Source organism: Nuphar pumila, chromosome 4, assembly GCF_984573655.1.
Source record: "Nuphar pumila chromosome 4, dmNupPumi1.hap1.1, whole genome shotgun sequence".
Lineage (NCBI taxonomy): Eukaryota > Viridiplantae > Streptophyta > Magnoliopsida > Nymphaeales > Nymphaeaceae > Nuphar > Nuphar pumila.
In genome coordinates this window covers 87,040,222-87,046,674 of record NC_143252.1, presented here as the reverse complement: position 1 = coordinate 87,046,674, position 6,453 = coordinate 87,040,222, and positions in this window count along the sequence as shown.

The following is a 6,453-nucleotide window of genomic DNA, read 5'->3' as shown; positions in this document are numbered from 1 at the left end:
CCACGTCTCATGAAACATTTCTCCCTCAATCTATGAAAATCTGGTGATGGCCTTTTGATATTGGTTCATCTTACCAATCAGAAAATGTTTTTTGAGGAACTCTCTTTACATGTGTTTCTCTAAGTGGTAATCTGAACTGTATCTAGAGCCTTCAGTCAGTGCTTGGATTTGTCTTTGAGGGAGAAAGGGAACAACGTTAACCTTAACGCGTCATCTCTAAAATTATTGATCTGCACTGTAGAGCAAATCTCGAGGAATTCATCAAGATGACAGTAGGGGTCTTCGTTGTTAGGGCCATAAAAAGATGGTAATATTTGGATGACACTGACCTTAATCTCAAAATGGTTTGTCGCCACATCAGATCTTGTGATGCAGGAAGCGGGAGTGTAAGTATTGAGCATGAAGTGCTCCCTAAGGGGATGGATTAACTATTGATCCTGAGCCATGGGACCAGATCGATGGGCTTTCCTAATAAGGGACTCAGGGTCCTTAACTATCTCAGTAAGCTTGGGGTCAAGCGAGCGTCGCCCTTGCATGCATTTGAGGGTAGACCGATGCATCAACCGACCTAAGACATTGGTTTTCTACCTACCTAACATGCAAAGCGGACAAACCACAACAAAACACAAAGCAGGTAAAATAAATATAACTCAAAAGCAGTAAACAAGCACCATGCACTTGCACCCAACAGATATTATGTGAAAAATAAACTATGAGCACAATATCAATCTTGCGCAGTCACCTCTAAGGGTATCCTAGTTGGTGGGTTGTGCAGGAAAGGTAAGCTAGTATCTATGGTTTGCAAACAATGTGGTTCTAAACCTAAATGCAGAAAAGAAACTAAACAATCCTAGTTAATGAATAGGGAAAAAGAAACTAAACAGTCCTAAGTAAAGACAGAAAAGAAACTAGCAACCTATCAAAACTTGAACAAACACTGGCAATAAAGTGAATACTCGTATTAATCGCCGTTCCCTGGCAACGGTGCCAAAATTTGGTGTGAGATTTATGAAAATGCTTCTTAAAATAATATTTTTAATCAAACTCAAGTGAAAGCTAGACACCAAAAATATAAAAGCTAGCTCGCACAAGTGGTGGAGTCTGGGTCAAACTCAGGAAACGGAAAATACTTTGTATTCAAACACATAATCTAAACTACGTTTTATTGTCTTGAAAAATAAAAGTTTAATTAACTAAATAAACAAGAGAGTGTTGCCCCTACAGAGGGCTTAAACAAATAATAATAAAGTGCCTTATTACAACTCCAAATGAATTGAATTGAATAAAATAAATCCTATTCTAAAATAAAAGCAAAAGTGTCTTCAGTGCTTGAGGCTTTTAGTCCCTTCTTGATTGATTTGCTTCCCTTTGTCCTTCCCAATTTTCGTTCCCTCAATGGAACAGGTAATGCACGTTTTCTTTTTCCCTCTGAAGGCGCCCTGAGGGCACTTCTGAGGGCTTGAGGGGACCTCATAAGGTACTTCGAGGGCACAAAAATGGATTCAATACATGTCCAAATGCTTCCCTGCAAGAAACAAAAACAAGAAATAAAGCAGTATGAATCGATCTAAATAAGAATTTACTACTAATGACTAAAAAGAATTCAGCAAAAACAAGATTTGATCAAACTAAACTAAACTAAAAACAAGAACTAACTATGAACAAACTAATGTAACAACCTAACACTAAAAGACAAAATAGCAAAACAACCTAACTAACTATAATTCAAGAAAGCAAATGTAACAAACTAAGCTTAACTAAATTCAAGAAAGCAAGAGATTAACTAAACCTAATGATCAAGAACACACTCAGCTGAACATGATATCTAATTAAATAAAACAAAAAAATATTAACAAGAACTTAGCACAACAATCGACTAATACTAATCTATACTAATCGGCTAATCCAAATTAATTAAAACTAGTATGAACTATATGCAAGATAAAAAAATAACTAACTACTAGATGACCAAATAAAAACTATACTATCTAACAACTAACACGCATACACATGGTCTACGAATATACTAGGCACAGCTGGAACTCAAGAAAATAAGCTAACTAGCTACCTAATTTAATGACCTAAGTAAATAACTTACATAAAAGCAAGAATCGGCAGACCATTAAACAATTAATTAAGATGCTAGTGACAATGCAACCTTATTTTCTAACTAACTACCAGAGTACATGCTGGAATAATATAATAAAAAAAAAGACGTCAATAGCTGATAACCAAAACAGGAATTACACGCTATATTAAATCGACTAAAACTAATTCTAAAAAATGACAATTCATAAATACGATCTAATACCTAACTAAGCATTAAAAGTCATGATTCTGGAATTGGAATTTACACTAACTGATTTAATAATAAAAATAACTAATGCCAGTCTATTGGCTGAATTAAAAGAAATATTAAATATTCTATTTGACAATTTCTAATTTAATCTAATAATTAACTAAAACGATGAAAGAAATAAAAAAAACTTCAAGAACATGGATTGAACACTAAATAAACTAACCTAATACTATCCTTAGACAAAAAAAAATCAGATCTACTTAACGACAAAGTAAAATTTCAGAAAATGATGCAAGAACTAATCGGCTAATAAAAAAATCCTATTTCTATGATCTAAAAGTAAAAACCAAATAAAAGAAAACTTGTTGTGGACTATTCTAAACTGAATCTAATCCTAAAATAATCTAAAACTAATCAAGAAACAAGAAAACAAAATATAAATCCTATATTAAAACTACGATCTACCTAAATCAAGACTTTTCAATGACTAAATCCAGAAAACGGCTAAACTATCAAAATGAAACATATTTTTGTTCTTTTTATTTTTCAGATGCAATAAAACTAAAATAAACTAAACTAAATTTATAGATGATGTGAAGATCAACTAAAACTAAATGTGATGCTATGTTTTATGATATGCAAAACCTAAACTATGGTGAAAAAGAGGAAGAAGAAACAAATTGAACGATCTGTTCTCGACGGATGGGTTGAGAGAAGAAGATGGTTGATCCCAGATACACGCACGCCTTCCCGACGAAGAAGAAGAAGTTGTCGACGACAATAAGGGTTTAAAGCAAGAAGAAAAAGAGGAAGAAAAAGGAGGAGGAGAAGAGGTAGAGAAAGAAATTGGCAAAGTGAGAGAGAGCAAGGGAGAGAGAGAGAGAGAGCAAGGGGCGTGTTTTCCAATACTGGAAAAAATGTCACTTGCTTCTTAACATGTACTATTTATAATAAAATATTAGGTTAAAAAATATTTTTGAAAACAAGTCCAAATAATTTTCAATAATTTGCAAAAAGAGGTCTTTTGAAAAATGTGTTTTATAAAACAAAACTTCCTAAACTAATTAAAACTTCTACTTAAACTCTTCTAAACTAATTAAAACTCTAATTAAAAATTCTTAAACTAAATAAAACACTAAAAAACACAAGGCAAGCTTTGAAATACACAATTTTCTAATAATTTCTATTCTAATGCGGTTTCTCAAAACTAATGATAAAAATGAGTTTTTAAAACGATTTTTTACTGGATCATGCATAAATAAAGATGGATAAAATGCAAATATGTATGCATGATCAAGAAGAATAGGAGAAGAGGTTGGTGTGAAATGGGCTGAAGACCCTTTCATGCCAACCCTAATGTGGTTATTTATAATGGTTTTGAAAATAATTACAATTAAGTCCTAATTTTTACAAAATTCTAAAAAAAAATTAAAATCAAAATAATTGCTAGGTGCCATTTTCAAAATGGATTTTTCTAAAACTTTGAAATGGATTTGGTTAAAAATATTTGCTGAACACATTAGAATTGGATCCAAGATCCAATTAATGTGTTCTGGACTGGATCCAGGTTTGAATTACATTGGGATTTGCTCCAAAACCCATAAAATGGCCATAACTTTCTTATTTTAACTTTGAATTGCATGAAATTTGAACCCTGAATTGTTTGTTCCTAAAACATCATAAGCATGAAATGTAAACCAATAAAATATGCATAAATGCATGAATTTATATATTAAGAATGAATGCATTATCAGTTGTTTTCCTTCATACCTCTAAAGCTTTGCGAGGCACAGTGGCATACGGAAGGTGCGTTTAAAGAGGATGAATCCTTTGGGTCAAGGCAGCACTGAATAGGGCAGTGTTCGCTTGTTACGAGCTCACCAACCATCAAGAAAATGCCCTAAGAATCAGGGTTTGTGCGTGACAGAAAGTCGCTCTGGAATGCGGTGGACCGTTGTTGGAGTTGCTAGAGGCATGCTAAGGTATAGCACTTAGTGTGTTCAAAAGTTGTGATGACTGCGGGTTGAAGCCATAATGTAGGCATGCCTTTGGGTTCGAGGGTGCCTTGGGTGTTGTGGGTAGCGCGAGGAGAAGCTTAGTTGTCGCTCATGGTTGAGGACAGCGTGAGGAGGATTACCTCGATTGTCGCTCTGTGTTGAGGGCAGCGCGAGGAGAAGCTCAGTTGTCTCTCATGATTGAGGGCAGTGCGAGAAGGATTGCCTCAGTTGTCATTCTGAGTTGAGGGCAACGCGAGAAGGTGTGCCTTAATTGTCGCTCATGCGTGCTGGCATACTCTCCACGCACCACGAACAGGAGGATAGGTGGTGTGCAGTCAAGTATATCTGAAGTGACCAAGCCAGCAAATGAGCAATGAGGGCTTACAGGAAAGTCAAGTGAGGAGAACATCTAGAATGGGCTTTACCTTATTTTGGTGGTTTGTGTATGGGCCACATGGTTAAGTGGTGAAGTCAGGGCGAAGGGGGCACCTGAGTGGGAAAAGTGGTCGTGTGCAAAGAGGGCACACGTGTGAAGCGAGCTGAGATTGCAAGATGTCATGTGGGCATGGGAGACCCGCTTGAGAATTGGGACTACGTTGGGGTCCCGTGATTGTGAGAAAAAAAAAAGAATTGAATGGGATGAAGGAGCATAATATTCAGATGGGTTGTGTTGTCGAAGGGAACTCCCTGGTTGTTGGCAAAGAGATTGTCGAGGACGACGATGGCTTAGAGTGTTGCACACGAAGCCTCGAAGAGCCTTGCAACGTGCCAGTGGTATAGGACTTGGTAAGTTGCCTGGTACGAAAGAGGTGTGTGCATGCCACGAAGTGTGTCATGTGCCTGGGTTTGGCACTGGGCTATGCAAGGGGCGTGGCACGTGCACAAGCGTGGTGCAGCACAGGTGCGGTAGCAGATGCATGGATGTGTGTAAAGTGCAATGGAATTGCTCTTGTTGGGTTGAGAAGGCGCCCCAACCATGAGCATAAAGATGGCAAGCTTGTCGTGCGAGCGAGGACGACCTGCTGGTGTATGGGACTGCATTGGGGTCTTACGAGCAAAGTATGCTTGATATTGATAAAGCAAAAGATCATTGTCTAAGTGATCGAAGGTGCATTAAGGAATGAGACTTGACATGTTAAAGGTTGCGGCGATGGTGGATGGAAATCATAACAAGTTGAGTACGGTGAAGAAAAAGAGTAAACCAAAGATAAGTACAAAAGAAAACTGATATATCAATGAAGACTATGTTTTTACCTGCACCGGCATTGTCGAGGACGATAATGATTTGGGTGACAGAGAATGTCTCGGGCCGATCCTTCAGAATGGAATATGCACAGTGTGAAGCTCTACTGAGTGAAAAATGCATCGAGTGTAGGAATACGCGGTATGTGTTGGCTTGATCAATGATGTATGATGGTAGCATAGCACACGATAGGCAACGGTATCATCGTTAGTGCATCGTTGTATGGTGGCACAGACGTGGAGCATTGTTTGGTTAAGCAATGCGAGCGGATTAAAGGATGTTGCCTTTAGAGATTTGGTTAATGACCTCTTAGCTTGCAAGATTCTCACGTGTAGCGGTTGGACGCACGGGGGTGTGTGTGGGTTAGGGCTAATTCTCCCATGGATCACATTAGGTAATTCCAACCGAGTACGGTGACTCAAGGCTAGGTGAGTGAATGCCTAAGTGTCGGCGAATGAGTTTGGGTGGTGCTCTACGCTATGGTATTCAATCATCAATTGGTCTTCAAACTAGAGGTCGAATGACTTTGTCCCTTTGGTAGTAAGGTTATACTGGAGGTGTGCCCATGGATTCGCTATCCTCTACATGCTATGCGAGGACTAAGGCATCCATGCGTTGTTGGCTTGGGTGACTGAAATTAAAAAAAGGTAGCTCGCAATGATACTTGAAGACTTAGCATGCATCGATAAAGGCTTTGGGGATGTACCATGCTTTTTATGACCTTCGTTGAATGTTGGTTAAGTTGATAGTGTTGTATAGGCACGTTTCGGCCTAAGACATAATATACTTGCCTGTGTGAACGACAAGATACGTTTGACCATTTGTTTGGAGGTGCTAGCCGGTATGGAACAGTTATGCACATAAGTGGCTATCGGATACGCGACAACTATGTCAAAAGGATTTCTTAAAAGAAA